This window comes from Acomys minous (genome assembly GCF_964271855.1).
Source record: "Acomys minous genome assembly, chromosome: 14".
In the NCBI taxonomy this organism is placed as follows: Eukaryota; Metazoa; Chordata; class Mammalia; order Rodentia; family Muridae; genus Acomys; species Acomys minous.
The window spans coordinates 62,298,439-62,317,529 of NC_140496.1; the positions used below are offsets into that span (position 1 = coordinate 62,298,439).

The following is a 19,091-nucleotide window of genomic DNA, read 5'->3' on the forward strand; positions in this document are numbered from 1 at the left end:
AGGAGGAGCTCCATCTCAAGGCCTGTCTGGACAACAGCGTGAGTTCAAGCTCGGGCAATTATTTAGTGAGACCCAGTCTCAGTATCTGAAAAAGGAAGAGAGGAAAAAAGAGGCGGGGACAGAGCTGAGGGGCAGATTGTTCACTGAGCATGTGCAAGGCCCTGGAGGGTAGGGGGAGATTGGCTGTGCTTTCACTCCTGCAGCACCCCTACCCCCACCCCCACCCTGCACTAACACAAAGAAATCTAAGGCAGCACAGCCTCCGTACTCTTCCCTACAACTTCCCTGTGTTTTTTCTATATTCCTTCCTTAGGACCTGTACTCCCTATTGGTTCCCCCCCCCCTTTTCTGGTGTGTGTGTGTGTGTGTGTGTGTGTGTGTGTGTGTGTGTGTGTGTGTTTTGGATGTGTGCTCATGTGTGCGCATGTGGAGGCCAAAGGTCAGCAACAGGTATCTCCCAAATGGCTCTCCACCTTATTTTCCGAGAGAGACAGTCCGTCACTGAATCTGGAACTTCCTGATTGGCTCCCGCTGGCTGGTCTGGGGGGGCGGGGCTCCCCAGTGTTGAGCCCAGAGGCTTGCAGCTGCACTGGCTGTTCCTGAGGGTGATGCAGATCTGAACTCCTGTCTTCAGGCCTGTGCAAGCAATCAAGCACTGAGCCAACTCCCAGCCCCTTAAGCCTCCTTGAAGCGAGTTATCCTCCTCCTCCCCCATCTCCAGGCTCCACAAGAGGTCCCGTGCATTTAAACGCTCGCTAGGCTCAGAGGCAGGAGTCTTATTTTTATTTCTCTATTTTTCTTTTTGTCTGTAAACTCTTTTTTTTTTTTAAGATTTATTTATTTATTGCATATATATATAGTGTTCTGCCTGCAGGTATATCTTCACACCAGAAGAGGGCACCAGATTTCACTATAGATGGTTGTGAGCCACCATGTGGTTGCTGGGAATTGAACTCAGGACCTTTGGAAGAGCAGATAGTGCTCTTAACCTCTGAGCTCTCCAGCCCCTGTCTGTAAACTCTTGCATCTTGTGCTCACTAATTTTCCTTTCTAGTTTCTATTACTTTACTAACAATTATGGGTTATATTCTTTGTGCCTCTAACAGTCAAATTCCTGGAACATTCAGGTGGGAAGCTCTGGCTTAGCATTTGCCACACAGTTTGGATACACTCTGTGAGGAGGGGCCGTACTGCTGCGTTCTTTGCAGTCCTGTCTTCAATTCTCAAGCCCTCGCCTTTGCCATCCTCCATATCCATCCTCAACTCACCTAGCCCTATTTCCTTCCCATCCACTCTTGGTTGTTCTTGGAACTACTCCTCACTTTTGGATTAACAGGGGAGGTAGTCTAAAAACCTGTTTCAAATGAAAACATTTTTTTTCCGAGACAAGGTTTCTCTGTGTACCCTTGGCTGTCCTGGAACTCGATTTGTAGACTAGGCTGTCCTCGAACTCACAAAGATCCACCTATGGCTGCCCCAGTGCTGAAATCAAAGGCGTGTGCTACCACTGCCTGGCTGTTCAAATCAAAATTATCATAGATTTTTAGTTGTTTGTTTGTTTTTTGGCTTTTCGAGACAAAGTTTTTCTGGGTAACAAAGCCCCGTCCTGGACTCACGTGGTACTTGGTAGGCCAGGCTGGCCTTGAACTCATAGAGATCCGCCTGCCTCTGCCTCTTGAGTGCTGGAATTAAAGGTGTGTGCCACCATCGCCCATCGAGAAGCTCTTAAAACTTATAGAAGATACCACCCATACAGTAAACACAGCACCCACAAAACCACTCGTAAAAGATGCAGGAAGGTAGCATTTAAAAGCAGAGCTTGGAGCAAAACACCTAGTAACTTGACTCTCTTGTCCTGCTGCCCACATGCACACCGTGCACAGGGGTGAGGGAAGAATCTGCATGACATAATGACACACCAATGGCTCAGAGGTGTTGCATTATGACCTGTGCATGTCTGTCTTCCTCAATTGGGGAACCTCGGTTACTTGAAATTTATTTTATTTGACTGTGTTGTCTGGGTGTTTTGCCAGCATGTACTAATGTGTGCCCGGAGCCAGTGGAGGTCAGAGGAAGGTGCCGGGTCCTCTGGGACTTGGAGTGAGATGGTTGTGAGCCTCCATGTGGGAGCTGGGACTGAAGTGGTCCTTTGGAAGAATAGTAAGTGCTTTTAACCAATGAGCATCCCTCCAGCCCAAACCATCGCTACTGACAGGCAAATTTAAAACAAATCCAACCAATAGATACTACTTCACGCTTTCATTTGGACGAGGGCAAAGGAGAGCCTCTTGCCTCAGCCTCCAGAGAGCAGAAAGAGGCATGCGTGTTAACTTCCTTAACTCACATACCAAGTGCTAGTGACAAAGACGACAATAATATTATCTCTCAATGACTGTGTCCTATGACAGACTTTGCTTAACAGACCTATACAAACATGCACACAGTAGGTTTACACAATCTTTTAAAACAGAAATGTCATACTCTGGTTTCTCTTCAGATCGTATAAATCTTTCGTCTTTTAAAACAGAATCTTTTGCCTTTTAAAACAAAAATGTCCCAAGAAGAGACTTGATACCCTATGAGCATATACAGGGGGAAGAGGTCCCCCTCAGTCACAGTCATAGGGGAAGGGAGTAAGGGGAAAATGGGAGGGAAGGAGGAATGGGAGGATACAAGGTAGGGGATAAGAACTGAGATGTAATATGAATAAATTAATAAAATATATTTTAAAGAAGCAACAGAAATGTCCTCTGTTTCTAGCTCACAACTAAGGGGCTTTGAACTAGGCATAATCTTTCTTCACCTCAAGCCACTAAACATCAGTCCAACGGTAACAGCTCAAAAAAGCCAAGAATAGCAAACTAACCCGTAGCACCACCAACACGATTCCGACACAAATCTGTAACAGACTAGGGATACGGGGCTCACTGCGAGTCTGAATGCTTACTGTAAGGGACCCCCAATGGCCTGTGCCCTGTTAATACAGTTAATGGTAAATTAAAGCACAAAAATTGGGGGGTTGGAGATATAGCTCAAATGGAAGGTTTGAGGTTCAAGCCAGAGCACAGGGTTAAGAGAAAAGTGCACACGTGCACGAGCTGTACAGACACACACACACACACACACACACACACACACACTCACACACACATACACCAATGAAAAATCCACTAATACAAAACAAAACACATGAAACCTTAAAAGAGAACAAATGTCTTAGTGTGGGTTTCTAATGATAGAAGAAAACACCACAACTAACAGCAACTTGGGGAGGAGAGGGTTTAATTCATCTTACACTTCTCAGGTCACACGCCATCCCTGAGGGAAAGCAGGGCAGGAACCCAGACTGAGGAAGTGAAGCAGGGGCCATAGAGGAATTGCAATGCTGCTTACTGGCTTGCTCAGCCCCAAGCCTTGAAGGGGTGGGGGTGGGGGTGGGGGCGGCACCACCCACACTGAGCTGGGTTCTCTCACACCAATCATCAATCAAGACAATGCTCTACAGGCTTGCCCACAGGCCAATCTGGTTGGGCATTTTCTCAACTGAGGTTCCCTCTTCACAGATGACTGTAGCTTGTGTGAAGAGACATAAAACTAGCCAGCACACCAGTGCCAAACCAAATACTGAGAACTCACTCCATCCCCATTTCGGTCAGAGCCCTGTGTGTCTGTGTGTGTGTCTATGTGTATAATATGTTATATATTATACATATATATTTAAAATTACTACAACTGGCTGGGAGAGGTGGCACATGCCTGTAATAACAGCACTCGGAGAAGTGGAAGCAGGCAGATCTCTGAGTTCAAAGCCAGCCTGGTCTACAAATCAATCCAGGACAACTACACAGAGAAACCCTGTCTCAAAAAATCCAAAAAATAAAAAATAAAAATAGATAAATAACTAACTACAACTGATCATGTCCATAAGTCTGGCTCAAAACTCAAGACAGAATTTACACACACACACACACACACACACACACTAACCAGAGATATTTTCTCATAAGAAAGTCAACATGTTGGTTATTTTAAATAATGCAACTTCCTATCATGTCAGGTAAGGAAAAAATCAAATTACATAAAGACAAGAAGACAGATGGTTTAAACTAACAAGATGTGACATTCTATCAGTTTATTTGTCTAATTTGATCCTTAAGTGAGAGCTTTAAACTAAATTCAGTGCTCACATTACGTACCATGGAAGCTACAAAGACTTTATGACCTCAAAGAATAAAGCAACGAAATGCACTAAACATGCACACACCAACGGTCTGCACACTAAACATGCGCACACCAACTGTCTGCACACTAAGCATGCACATACCAACTGTCTGCACGCTAAGCATGCGCACACCAACTGTCTGCACGCTAAGTATGCGCACACCAACTGTCTGCACACTAAGCATGCACACACCAAGTGTCTGCACACTAAGCATGCACACACCAAGTGTCTGCACACTAAGCATGCACACACCGACTGTCTGCACACTAAGCATGCACACACCGACTGTCTGCACACTAAGCATGCACACACCAAGTGTCTGCACACAACGCTTATCTTCAACTAACATGACCAAAAACGACTTTGAAAAGGCTAAAGGAAAGAGCTGCGCCAGAGCTGAACATCACAGCACAGGCTGTAATCCCAACAGGAAGGCGGTGGGAGCCACCCTGGGCTACGCAGGTTTCAGAAACAAAGTGAGACACGGTGGCCCACTCTCAATTAAAGAACAAAAAACCAAACCCTCACGATCAAAGGTGTATCAAAGAGGTCTATAGTTTGTTGTGATAAAACACCAATGGGCATTATTTTCTCTTTCCTATTCATCAAGGTCCTGGCGATCACTGCTCCTTTGGTTTCCTGAGGTCTCCTACCTTAGCTTATTTTCTGTTCTCCACTCATGTAATAAGATACATGTTTTGGGGATTTCCTGTTCTGCTTCTACTCCCCTCACCCCCACCGCTATTTCTGGGATAATGTATCTGTCCCTCCTATGGCAATAAACTTTGTGTTTGTTGGAGAAACCCTGCATGCACTTTCTTCTTAGTGCTTCCTTTCACTAGGTTTCTGGAAACGATCACGGAGCAGAGCCTGGAGTGGCTCTGAAACCTTGGAACCTGACTATTCAAAAATAATCACCTTCAGGAAGTCTGCTCAGGAAGGTCAGAGACAACAGCCACTACAATCACCCTCTGTGACTGCAACCCTGCATCTTACTTACAGCTAGCAGCTATACACAGCCAGTAAAAGGAACTCGAGATTAAAATGGTAAGGTGCTAAAAATATGGGAGAAGTTACTAGGTGGTACTGCTTGCTAGCCACACATGCTTAGTGGAGAGTCGGTGACATTGACATCAGGACAAAGTCTTTTGTACTTCACAACTGCTGAAATGCTGAAGACATGAGCAAATCTTTATAAGGACTCTATGGAGGACACCTCGGCAGTTTAACATTGAGAACAGAATTTACCAGACCTTTATTTACCCGTCTCTCTGAAAGTGAAAACTACCTTTTATTTTAATGCTTTAAAATTCGGTTGATGCCGCTGCTGTGGCAGACAATCGCATTGCATGTGTATTTGTTTCCTTTGAGGGTAAAACCCCACTATAAAAGAGGGGCGAGACGGTACTCAAAGGCCACAGGACCAGATTAATCATAAACCTGGCCAACTGAACCTGAATTTTGTTAGAATACTTCCTGTCTTTTGTTTCAACCTGCCTTACACCTTCAAGGTTAACTGCAGTCAGTCTCCCTGAGCAACGGACCAGCCCACTCCAAACCGGGAGATGGGAATTCCTAGCGCAAAGACATTTATTGACTCCTCGACACCGGTTTCATTTGAAAATATGTTCTTATTCACTGCCTGTCAAACAATACACACTGCATTCCTACCCACACAAGGCCAACTCCGCTGGTAGCGAACACACCCACCCTGCTACGAAATATGCGCATGCTTCTCTATCAAGTTCTTAGGGAAGAAAACCTTGTGGAAAGCAAAACCGAAAGGCAACTCACACCTCAAAAGCCCCCAAAAGCTGGCTTCTGCCACAAGAAACAGAAAAGATGAGGAAGGTACAAAGGGAGACGGCAAGACGATGTATGATTTCTCCTGACAAGATTCTAAAATTGTTGCGAAGCCGGGGAGCTCTCAACACTCTGCTAGAGAACACAGGATCCGAGGGGCTGTAGGAGCAATCAGAGGCTGGGGGATGGGAAGGGCGAAAGAGGGGGTGAGGCCGCTTTGGCTGTTGGATGTGTCTGTCTGGGTCCCGTCTTTTTTTTTTTTTTTTTTTTTTTTTTTTTTTTTTTTTTTTTTTGCTTCGCCCACCCCTCCGAAGGAAAACGCTGTTTTTAAATCTTACACAGTACCCTAGTTCTGGTCCCAGCCTTGCGAGCAGGGACAGGTGTGGGGAGGGATGCCCGGATTCGCGGGGGGTCCAATAGAGGAGTGGGGGCTGCAGCCTAGAAGACGGCATCCATCAGCCCTTCTCCGAGGCTGGGGCCGGGCACAAGGCGACGTGGAGGGAGCCGGGTCAGAAGGGGGACGCCGGCTGAGGGGCGGAGGCTAGCGAGAGACAATGAACAGCCGCGAGGACCCCCGAGGATGCCCGCGACGCCTCCTCCGGGGATTCCCGGGATCCGGAGGCGGCGGCCCCGCCCCCTAGGGGACCAGCCCTACCGGGACACGGACTGCTGCTGCTGGAAGCCACCCAAGCTCCAGTCCAGGAGTCTCTCTCGGGGACTCGGCCCCCCTGGCACCACCGAGCCCCGAGCCCGCGCTCCGTACCTGGCCTCGGCGATCCGGGATCCTTCCCCGCCGCCGCCTCCGCCGCCCGCTCCCCATCCCCAGCCTCCCTGGACTCGCCCCCTTATCGGCCGGCGGCAGTGACGGGCAGACATCACGGCCAATAACAGTCTTGCCCTCTCGGTCCTGCCTCCAATCCGCGCCGGCGGAAGGCGTGGCTTCTCCAAAATCATCCCGGCTCCTCCCGGGGCCCCAAGATCCCTTTTGTTTGGGAGAGCCAGGCTGGGATTGAACTGGCGTCACTTCCGGGAGGAAGTACCTTCCTCCGGTAGGCTGGATCTTGTCTTAATTCTTGACCCGGCCTGGGTTCTGCAACTTTCTACCTATCTCCTGGGAGCCTGCGAGGCAGGACCCTGGGATCACCTTGTGGTGGCCTAGTTGGGATTTTATCCAAAATGTGAATAAAAGAAGTGAGTTTTAGCGTCTGTTATAGAATTAATTATTAAAAAACTAGTAACTTGAGCGCGAGGATGAAGCACCCGCAGACCATCCACATCACACTAGGTGCACACGAGGATCTAGCTATGGAGCCCCTGGAGTGGAGCAAGCCGGATTGCAGCCGGTGGTGGAGGGCATGAAGCCTGCCGCCAACCTGCCTTTCATTGCAAACTTATGTGTCGTTTCCCCACGCCGTGCTTGCCATGCTCATGTGGGGGACGCTGTTTTGTATGTTTGGGCCCTGTCATACCGTGGGCAATGGCGTTTGTAACGAAGCCAAAACAAAGAACAGTTGGATGAGAGGAAATGGCTGCCCTTGCGAACACTCGGATGTAGATCCTAGTGATAGAAACAAGACCAGACAACCCGGAGGGAAGAGAGTGCACTCTCCCTGAGATCAAAGCTTTTGTTTTCCTTTTGCGTAGCCTGCACTTCAGCTCACCAGTGACTGAGCTGGATTAACAACCACGTTGTTCTAAAGGACATGTAACAAGTGCACATAAGAAGCCAAGTATTTCAATGCACAAGTAATGTATTCGGTGTATTCCTCTGAATACATTATTCCTAATCCTCACAATTACTAGCAAGAGACCATTAGGGAGTTAGGACTCCCTAGGCGGGTGGGTTGCAACCCCTTGACAAATCTTTTATCTCCGCTTTCATTACAGTTCATAACAGTAACAAAATTACAGTTATGAAAAACAACTTTATGGCTGGGGTCACCATGGCATGAGGAACTGTATTGGAGGGCTGAAGATTTGCGAGGGTTGAGAACCACTGCCCTAGGCAAACACAGTCCTTAAGGCAGATGCAGCGTACAGTCTGGTAGAGAGAGAAGGCAGCCTGAGTCATCACGGGTTAGAGGAAGTAAAACAGTCTTTCTTGTCAGCCCTGTGCTCTGCTCATCCATATAATGTTTGTGTGGCTGCTGTGTGAGAAGTCTGGCTTACCTTATAAGGCGGACATCACTGTGACCAGTGAGATGGCAGTCAAAGAAACCAAGAGAACCAGAGGAAGGTTATAGAGTTAGGAAATGGCTAAGAAAAATGACAAGAATAAGTTAGCTCCAAAGCTGTGCCATCTTCTGCTGGGCACCCACCAGGTCTCACCAGGTGGGCATGCCCAGAGGGAAGGGTAGTGATTAGGATCACACCAGATTAAGGCCAACAACTCCGACCCTTCCCGTAGCCATTTGCGGGCTTGGGAAGGTCAGGGAGACAGCGTGTGGAGATGCTCCTATGGTACAGCCCAGGTGCGTTCGGAACAATAGTGTTAGGGAAGAACTTAACAAAGATGCCGTGCTCTGTGTTCAGAAAGCCAGCCTGGTTGGACAGGGTGGTGCACACCTGTAAGCCCATTGTCTGGGAGGTGGAGGCAGAGGAGAATCAGGAGTTCAAGACCCTTCTTGGTGCAGCAGTGAATTGTAGACACCCCCCCCCCCCCCCGTGGGCTACAGGACACCTCTTAGAATACAACACAGTGCCCGAAGTGGTTTAAAAACACCGTATTAGGTACAGGAATAGTACCACAAGCTTGAAAAGAATCCATTTCCTCCTTCCGTTTGCTTTGCCTGTGGGAATGCAGAGAGGAAGTGTCTCACTGCCTGACAATGAGGCAGATGTGGGACAACAGGCTACTTTTCTGCTGGATTCTGACTCACTCTTCAGAGTTGCTCCGGTGAATCAGCTCTCCCAGCCCTCCCTCTCCTTCCCTTCGTAGCTGTGAATCCACCACCACCCAATTCTACTCCAAAGCTGACCTAATGGAAACAGTACCATGTGACCCACATCCTTACAGCCATGAGCCAGTCAGTCCTCTGGCTCTCCGGGTTCCTTTAAGCCCATTCCTGGGCAAGTGTAGAAGGGTTCAGCAAGGATGAGATCATCCTTGCTGTGTGAGATTCGGAGTCCTGAGAAGGTTTAGATAGCTTTCAATTTATCACCCCTGAGGTGGTGAGCGGGCAGGACTCTGAGCTCTTGATGCCCTTCAGCCTTCTACAGTGGCAGTGTGTTCTGGAATCTTGTGATTCAATGTATAAAACTTGTATGTAAGTTTAGGGTCCTCGTACACAGAGGGTAAGATGATAGGCTTGTGATATCTTGAATAGGTAGAACACAATACATCATGTTTTGGTGTATTGTTTTATCAACCTGTCCCATTAATATTTACTAAATGGTTCCTGTGTGCTAGGCAATAACTCTACGTCATTTAAGCACTAAAAGATTGCAGCCTGGGTCAAGATTGTTTCCAAAATGGCAAACTTTGTAGGTAGATGTTCTTTCTAAGTGTTTGCTGCTGGTTTGAAAGGCGACCTTAGAGTAAAAGAGGTTAGACTGGAAATGGAAAAAAAAAACAAAAGCAGAACAAATCCGGGTCTGATCGAGGCTCGGTCGCAAGCTGTTGTAACAGATCACAGAGGAGTGGGTGGCTTACAACAACAGGACATGCCCTCTCTCTGTCTGGAGGTCAGAGGTCGGCAAGCAAGCTGCTGATGGGCTGTGCTCTTCTTGGGGCTGGGAAGACAACCCAGTCCAGGACTGTCTCCTATTTTGTGGCCCCCAGGCACTTCTTGGCCACAGTTGCATCATCCCAGTGTCTGCTCCCATCACCACCTGGCTGCCTTCTCTTTTATCTCAGTGGTTTTACATGTCCTCTTTATGAAAATAAAGACACTAGACATATAGGATTCAGACACTACTGTGACTTTTTTTTTTTTTTGAGACAGAGTCTCTCTCTATAGACTATGCTGTCCTGGAAATCACAAATAGCTGGATTTATAAGTATGTGTCACTGTGCTTGGCTTATCTTCATCTTAACTCATGACATTTACAAAGTCCCTATCCAAACTAGTCCACATTCTGAGATTCTGGGTAGACAGTAATTTTTGGAGGACCAGCTCAGTACAAATCTAGTTGACAATCTCCCCACCTAATTCTAACTCCAATTTGATAAATGGTATGAAATAGACAGATCCCTAAATATCATTGCAGGCTGTGATTGTAAAACTAGTATATGCATACATAGATATAATGTATATATGACATATATATTGCTGGGTGTTATTGTAAAACTGTTATATGTATTATATGTGTATATGTATTGCATCAATTAATTATTAAATTGTGTGACAGACACAGGAGAGTTACTTTACATGAAGCAGCTGTGTCACTACCCTTGGAAGAATACTAATATTCCCATTTTTCAGATTTGGAAATTGAGCACAAAGAGATCCATACTTAAGGAACTGGGTCAAGTCTTTTTCTAAAGCGGCTAACTTTGTAGGCCAAAGTTCTAAGTGCTCGGCTCGGGAGGAGGTGATAGAGTAAAGGAGGTTAGACTGGATAAATACAGGGTGCAGCCTCGTAATTACTACGCTGGATCACCCCGCCACCACGCTCAACGGGTTAGGAAACGAGAGAGCCCAGCAGTATCGTTTTGTTTTATGGGGCCAGCAGGATGGCTCAGTGGGTGAAGGCACCTGCTGCCACGCCCAGGTGACCCGAGTTCTGTTCTTCAAACCCACATGGTGGAAGGCGCTACCACAGAGTGTCCTTTCATTTCTCCACCCAAGTCATGGCAATGCACGCACACACACAAACACACGAACAAGCGTAAGAAAGAGTTTTGATTTATGGGCCTTAACTCACAATGCCAGTTGCAGGATTCCAGTCTCCTCCCCACCCCCCACCCCCCCCACCCCCACCCCCGTTTCTGGCCTCCCAGGACAGTAGTGCACAGACGTACATAAAGGTAAAATATTCATACACATAAAGAAGTAAAATTTTAAAAAATTTAAAAATGATTTATGGAGCCAGTCACGGTGGCGCACACCTATCTCTGTGACTTCTAGGCCAGCCTGGTCTACAATGCATGTCCAGGACAGCCAAGGCTACCCCAGAGAAACCCTCTCTCTGGGAGGGAAAAATGGAGCTGAGTAGTTTTCTTGGAGTTATGTGTGTAGTTTGAACTAATTTTAAAACGGGGGTGGGGTGGGGGTGGGTTTAGAACCCCAGCACCACATAGAAACAAAACCACATAGACCAACAAGCAAGGAGCAAATAGTGCGTGGTGATGAGGCACAGTAGCCAAAGCGTGGGCGGTTACCCGCATCTCAGTTTCCTCACTTTGAAAACGAGGTGACTGCCTCTGCCCCAAACTCCAAGCTGTGAATATCAGTAAGATGTCGTACGTTAAAGTAGCCCATCAGTTCTACATGGGGTTTTGCAAACAACCTGGAGACCTTTCTGAAGATCTTTCTCCTTGTGGCTGAGTTCCCGTTCTCCAGCTAAACACCGGGGACTCTGTGATGTTCTCGCGTTGTCCTTTAGCTGTGACCTGGAGGGCACGTAGGGCGATGCTGGGTGAGCTAGATGGAGAAGCTGTGGTGCACTGCAAAGAGTGTTGTGTCCTACACGCTCTCAAAGACCTGACACCAGAGGCTCCCTAGTCCGGTGCCAGGCCGAAGCCGAAGAGAGGGTGTTTCATGACTGCTCCGTGCGTTTCCTTCGCACCTTTTGTCCTCACCAAGGCAACTCTTAATCCTTCTTGCTTGGACCCGAGAGGTCGGGAACCAGGCGAGGTCTTATATTTTTGGGTGCGGCCCTCACCGCTTTTCCGAGCTTATTGCTCCCCCTAGTGTTCACAGATGAGTCCTGCAACTGTCCGCTTTTCCCCCGCGGTCTCTGTGGATAGCTTTTCCTTTTATGGGTATAGGGGATTCTCAAGCCTAGCAGGCAGTTCAAAAAGCCAACTACCGGAACAGATTGTTTTTTAGCTGAACGTGGGACCAGTGTGGAGCCACAAAACCCTTATCTTATATTTCAGTGGAGGTAGGAAAGAAAACTTCAGAGGAGGAAGGGAAGAAACCTAATGTCGTGTGCCTACTGTCTGTAAGACACAGGGCCAGACACTTGGCACATGCACCTTGTAATCTTCACATGTATAATTCTCATAGCCACCTGACAGGCCGTTATTACTAATTCTAGCTTTTCAAGAGGAGAAGAAGCAAGTTCAGAGAGGCGGCCTGGCTCAAGGTCACGTGACAACGATGCCAACCCTGGCTACCAGTTAACTGTCTACTTCACACCAGGTACTGTGTGTTGGTTATTGTCACAGCAAAGCTTTAAAGCCCGTTTTGCTGATAAGGTAACAGATTCCAATACTTTAAAAAAAAAAAAAGGAATAGCGGCCGGGTGGTGATGGCACACGCCTTTAATCCCAGCACTCGGGAGGCAGGGGCAGGTGGATCCCTGTGAGTTCGAGGCCAGGCTGGTCTACAAAGTGAATCCAGGACAGCCAACGCTACACAGAGAAACCCTGTCTCAAAAAAAAAAAAAAAAAAAAAAAAGGAATAGCTAAGCACTAAGCAGTTTGCCTCGAGTCACAGAAGCTCGGTCTTCTAGTCTTTTACCTTGGCCTCGCAGGCTGGTGGGTGACAGAAGTGAGTCTCTAGGCTAGGCCAATGCGACTTGGGAAGATTTTGCATTACTTTCTAAGGTCCTTTATAAGGGCCAGATACTTAGGATTATGTGTTTCTGTAGACGTCCAGACCTGAGGTAGGATGGCAATGAAAAAGTTGGGCAGAAGTCTACAGGACCCTGAGAATTCTCTGATGTCAGGAGGCTCCACCAGAGTACTCTGATTCCTGGCTCCCTTGAGTCATTCCGTGTGAAGCCCGTGTGTCCCCTGCGGTTGATGTACTAGGGTACAGAACTCAAAGCTCACAGGCCTGAAAGAAATGTTAGATGGGAAATTCCTGGAAATAGATAAATCACAGGGTTCACAAACCATCCAGTGACCATCTCAAGAATCCGAATTATTTTTAACTCTTCCTCTCACTGTCCAAACACTCATTAGTCACAGATCTCTTGAATACTGAATGGTATCTCTGAGTGAGTCACACATTTCACTTTTCACTGTCACCGTTGAGATTGTTAAACAACTATCACCATCACACATGCTGAGCAATGAGCTAGGAAACTGCAATTTCTCTGTTCCGTCTTTTTATTTTTTTAATTTTTGGACAGGTTCTCACTCAAGCCTTGGCTGACCTAGAACCAGGCTGGCCTCAGACTCACAGAGATGACTGCCTCTACCTTCCTAGTACTAAGATGAAAGGTGGGCACCCCACCCCACCCATTTATTATTTCTAAATGTAATTTTTGTCAGATAGGTGGGAGAAGGTATTAGTTGGCTATAATTTGGTTTTGTTTCTTGAGAAGGAGTCTCTCTACAGGGCCCCTGGCTGAAGCAGAACTCCCTATGTAGATCAGGGTGTTCTTGAACTAAACAGACGTCTGCCTCCCTCTGCCTCTTGAGTGCTGGGATTAAAGGCATGTATCACATCTGGTGGCTATACTTTTTAAAATCAATTCTCCTTAGTTATGTGTGTGTGCATGCACATGCATGTGTGGATGTGTGTGTGTGTAGGACAAAGGATAACCTCGAGTAATATCTTCTGGCACGGTTATCTGCCTCCTTTGAGACTGGGTGTCTTGATGACATAGGCTAGACTGGCTGGGTAGTGGGTCCCAGGGAATCCCTCAGCACAGGGATTACAAGCCACAATGCTTGAACACAGATCTTCACACTTGCAAGGCAGGGGCTTTACCAATGATGGTGCCTTCCCAGCCCTCTCTTGCCTTTCTACCTCTGCTTTTCTTCTTCTTCTTCTTCTTCTTCTTCTTCTTCTTCTTCTTCTTCTTCTTCTTCTTCTTCTTCTTCTTCTTCTTTCTCCTCCTCCTCCTCCTCCTCCTCTTCTTCTTCTTCTTCTTCTTCTCATGGCTAGGCTAAATCCTTTTCTGTCCCTGTTCGGCTATGACCTTACCAAGGTCTTAAAGATGGTTCACAGGCTGGTTTTCCCTTTATTTCCTCTTTATTCACCTCTTCTCCACACACTGCCTGACATTAAGCAGAAAATAATTTCCATGCTAGGGCCAGAGACAAAGCTTTGGTTGGCCAGGGCTGCTCCACAGTTCTGACTTGATGAAAGCCTATTAGGCATTTCCCCTGGTCTGTTGTTTCAGCCGGAGCACCACACAGTTGCCTGAATGGGTCCTTGTTGCCCACAAAAGGGGAGGCATAGTTATAGGGAAAGTAACGGCCGCTTACAGGCCGTTGGCTGTACTGTCATTTCTAGGCGATTTCCTGGTAAGTGCCCTTTGGAGCAAATACATCCTGGAAGCATCTATGTCTGCTTCACTGCTGCTGTTGGGCCCTTTGGGGGGGCTCATCTGTCCTGAGCAAAGTGACCAGGATTTCTGTTTCTTTGAAAAGAGTTTGCATATTACATGATCCCTTTTCTTTTGGCCTCTGTGCACTTGATTTTTTCCTCTCTTTAAATCTTAAAGCTATTCTTTGATGCCTGTTCCCATGACAGCAATAACCATCCCCCACCTCCCACCCCTCATCCCCACCCCCACCCCCTAGCCCCCACCCCTCACCCCCCACCCCCATCTCTCACCCCCCCCCCTTCCCCACCCCCGCCCTCCATTTGGGACCTGGAATACCCAGGACTTTGAGCTAGACTTGGGTAACTCGCTGACCCCAAGAAGTCTTGTTTCCTTGCAGTCACACGTTCCAAATAAAATAACTCAAACTACTATCTTGTACCGTAATCGGGACTCATGCTTCCCAAGTAAAATAACTGAAATCACTATCTTACGTCACGATCAGAGCTCCTCCAGACGCAAGGGACAGAGAGCTCCAGACAAACTGGCCGAAAGGGAAAGAGGTTTGTATTGGCTCCTGCTATGGAAAAGCCTGGAATCTGATTTCAGATGTGGCTTGCTCTAGCTTCTCAAAAATTCACCAAGGTCGAGTTTCTCCTCGTGTATCTCACAACTCCTTGTGCTGGTTCTGTTCTCAGTCACACTTTCCTCCTCCACAGATGACAGGCAGGCGCTGCCAACCCCCTTTTAGGACCTGCCACATTCAACAGGATTGCCTATCCTTTCCCAGACTGAGAAAGACCTCACCATGCCTTTGGTGGGCTTATCCTACGCGCTCATTTTTTTCCTTTTTTTTTTTTTTTAAAGATTTTATTTTTTATTTTTATATTTTATTTAATTTTAATTTATGTCTGTTGGTGTGGGAGTGTCAGATCTTGGAGTTACAGACAGTTGTGAGCTGCCATGTAGGTGCTGGGAATTGAACCCGGGTCCTTTGGAAGAGCAGGCAGCGCTCTTAACCACTGAGCCATCTCTCCAGCCCTCATTCTTTTCCTTTTGTTTGTTTCAGCTAGAGTTTCACTCCTGTAGCCCAGGCTGGCACGGAGCTTGTTATGTAGCCCAGGCATATCTTTAACTCACAATCTCCCACTTCCGCTTCCTAAGTGCTGGGGTTACAGGCATGTCTTGTGCCCAGCATCTATCCATTCACGCTTCTACTGCTGTGGCCAGTGGGTGGGCAACTTTCATGGTTTGGTGTACGCCATGGGCTCCACCAGGAGCTGTACCTCCAAGGTGGCAAAAAGCTACAACCTCAAGTGACAGTAGATAGCTGTCCATAATCCTAGCCATCTGTCTATCAGCTCTGTTTCTAGATATCTACCTATTGCCTGCCTACCATCTACCTATCTTTCATCTCTGTATATTTGTCACTAGAAAAATCAAGAATGAATGTTTCTGAAAAGCAGATTGTGTCTGCCACACATCCGAGTCGTGTCAGTTTGAGGTACAGTCTGCTACCCAGGTGTCACCTGACCCCTCGCCTTGGCCTGGGGGTTTTCCTGCTGTTGATTACTGTCATGATGTTTAGCCTTGCTGTCCTTGTCCTTTGTTTCCCAGAGGCCCATTAATAAGACTTGTGTATAGCTGACTTTTATGGGGGATTTGGGGGCCCGAAATGGGATGGAAAGGGGAGACACCGTTTGTTGGGTCTCCTACCCCAGCTCCCCCCACATCTCCTGTGAGAAGCTGTCATTAAAGGACCTGATTATCTAAAAAAATGTTTTAAAGTCTAGAGGCTCTGCAAGCCGAGAGTGTGTATGTTTCTTTTCTCCTACCAGGCAAAAACAACTAAAGGGTGGAAGAGTTTATTTTGGCTCATACTTTGAGGGTGCGCTGCAACGAAGTTGGGAAGCTCTGTTGGCAGAAGCATGGCAGGATGGAAACAGGGAGGATGCTGGTATATGGCAGTGTGCCAGTCTGAACGGAAGCGGCTCCTTAGGCCCCCCAGGCAGGGAGTGGCACTGTTAGTAGGCGTGGCCTTGTTGGGGGTAGGCGTGGCCTTGTTGAAAGGAAGTGTGCTACTGGGGGTGGGCTTTGAGGTCTCAGTAGTGTCACTGTCACTTCCTGCTGCCTGGGCATCCAGATGTAGAACCCTCAGCTCCCTCTCCAGCACCATGTCTGCCTGGATGCAGCCATACTTCCTGCCATGATGATGATGAACTAAACTTCTGAACTGCAAGCCAGCTCCAATTAAATGTTTTTTTTTTTTTATAAGAGTTGCTGTGGTCACAGTGTCTCTTCACAGCAATAGGAACTCTCACTAAGACAAGCCATCTTACACGAGGAGGGTCTTGGTCACTGTGTTTTCAGATGCTGATTTCAGTGCCCTGAGTTCTGGTTACTGCCCTGCCACAGGTATTGTTATGAATGTTGCACCATCTCCTGTATCCATGTGATGTAAGGGATGCTCTCCAATTACCCATGATTGTCACCTCTCTCCAGTAGAGTCTGTGTGATGAAAATAACACAGGTCTGAGACTAAGACCCCCCCCCTTTTAGGCTAAGACCCCCAAAAAGGAGAGAGTCTCCTGGACTGGGGTTGATGATCCCACCAACAGAAACTGCAGTTTCAAAACTCTCTTTGCTGGGAGCGGTTTCCTATTCTCTCTAACTCTAACTGAGTTTCACTCCCAAGGTGGGACTCCTCGAGCATAGCAATGGTTGCTATGAGACCCTGGCCCGGGACTCCAGCCAGGGACTGTCCGTGGCTGAAGTAGTGCTGCTTCACTTCCACTTAGTAAAAGAAACATGATTAGAAATTAAACATTAGTTAATAAGTTATAGTATGGCCTACAAAGAAATGGAGTATTTCAAAAGATTCCAGGCAGCAGGAACAAGAATAATAGAATAGGAAAAAAACGTCCTGACACACAGGTGTTGGACACAAGTTTCGCTAGGAAAAAAAGTTTCGTTAGGAAAAAAAAGTTGGCCCTGGACCAAGAGAGCACATACATATTGATACTAAGCCAATAACTTAGAAATGATGACGTCTTTTCGCTATGTACTCTGTACCTTGTATTGTTTCAATTTAAAGTCGTAATTCAAATTATGACAAAGCTATCTGTACCTGTACAATGTGAGCTTGATTGCTCATTGACTTCCACAAATCTACTCTGTGAAAAAATGCTGTAGAAAACAAAAAAAAACCCCTGCTTTCAAAAAACGTACATAATGCTAGACTGCTTGGCCAAAAAATACACTCAGATGAAAACTCAAACTTAAGTCGCCTCTGTTTGTCACAACGCCTTATCTCCTTTCACCGATGCTCCGAGAACTCTGATCCCAAAGACCCATCCCCAACTGAACTAGTGGTCCATGACACATGATTGGCTAATAAAGATGTTGAAGCCTGTGACTGGGCAGAAGAGAGGTAGGCAGAGTTTAGGTTCCTGGGCGTGGGGTCAAGAGACCATGAAGACAAGAGGGGGCTAGCTGAAGATGTAGCAGGAGGAGAGGAGGAGAAGAGGCAGAGCCCTGTGGGTTAGTGTGAACAAACAGCATGTGGCCGGGAGGAGCCTGCTCTGAGAGAAACAGCCTAGATGACAGATGTGTCCAAGTATATGGAATGTTGGATGGGAAGTAGCCCAGCTATGAATTATTAGAGAAATTGGCATGGGATGTGGGGCTGGGAGGTAAAAGATAGCCTAGGGGGCTAATTTCTACCCAGCCCCAGAGTTAAAGGCATATTAAAAATCTAACAGGTGTCTGTGTCTTTATTGATATGGTGGCAGGTTAAGTAATAATCGCTGTAATAATGATATGTAATTAATAGTAAACCTTAGTAACTGAAGTTTTTCAACAACACCATCTTTCTTCTTTCCCCCTTTATTTAGTTAGTCCAGAGTCCTAGCCTATGGGATGGCCGCATCTGCCTTCAGGATGATGACTCCTTCCTCATTTTAACACCTTTGAAAAGCAGTTTAAAAGCATCACACCTAGAGATAGGTCTCCTAGGTGATTTCAAATCCAGTCAAGTTGACAATGAAGATTGACTATGACAATTCTACCCCAAACACATCACTTTTTTTGTTTTGTTTTGTTTTTTTGAGACAAGGGCTCTCTATGTTAGCCTTGGCTGTTCTGGACTCACTGTGTAGACCAGGCTGGCCTCGAACTCACAGTGATCCTCCTGCCTCTGCCTCCCAAGTGCTGGGATTAAAGGCATGCACCACCACACGTGGCCTCCAAACACATCACTTTTACCCATACCATTCCACCCTAATCCTCAGAGGGTCATAATCATCTTAATGCAAATGGATTTAGTACAATTATAGAGGTCTCCCAAAATCTTTTTTATTTTTGGTTTTCTCGAGACAGGGTTTCTCTGTGTAGCCTTAGCCATCATGGACTCACTTTGTAGACCAGGCTGGCCTCGAACTCACAGCGATCTGCCTGCCTCTGCCTCCCGAGTGCTGGGATTAAAGGCGTGCGCCACCACGCCCAGCTTGTCTCCTAAAATCTTAACAGTTACAACAGTGTTCAGAAAGCCTCCAATTCAGTCTCCTCTGGGGCTGAAGGCAGTCTTCCTACTGTAAGCTCCCGTTAAATAAAACCCAGACCAAACAAATTATATATTTCCAGCATATGATAGCACAGTTTTAAATATTATCATCTCAAA

At 46.9% G+C, this 19,091-nt stretch overlaps 1 protein-coding gene across 3 annotated transcripts in view; it reads right to left on the bottom strand.

The window, feature by feature from the left end:
• Positions 1–6,911, bottom strand: part of CTTNBP2NL (CTTNBP2 N-terminal like) — a 53,663-nt gene extending 46,752 nt beyond the window's left edge. For 2 of the 3 annotated variants that reach the window (XM_084755378.1, XM_084755376.1), the window contains exon 1: positions 6,789–6,911. The gene's annotated coding sequence lies outside the window, so the exon portion shown is untranslated. The other variant, XM_084755377.1, reaches the window with a different exon arrangement.
• Between the last annotated feature and the right edge of the window lie 12,180 nt (positions 6,912–19,091).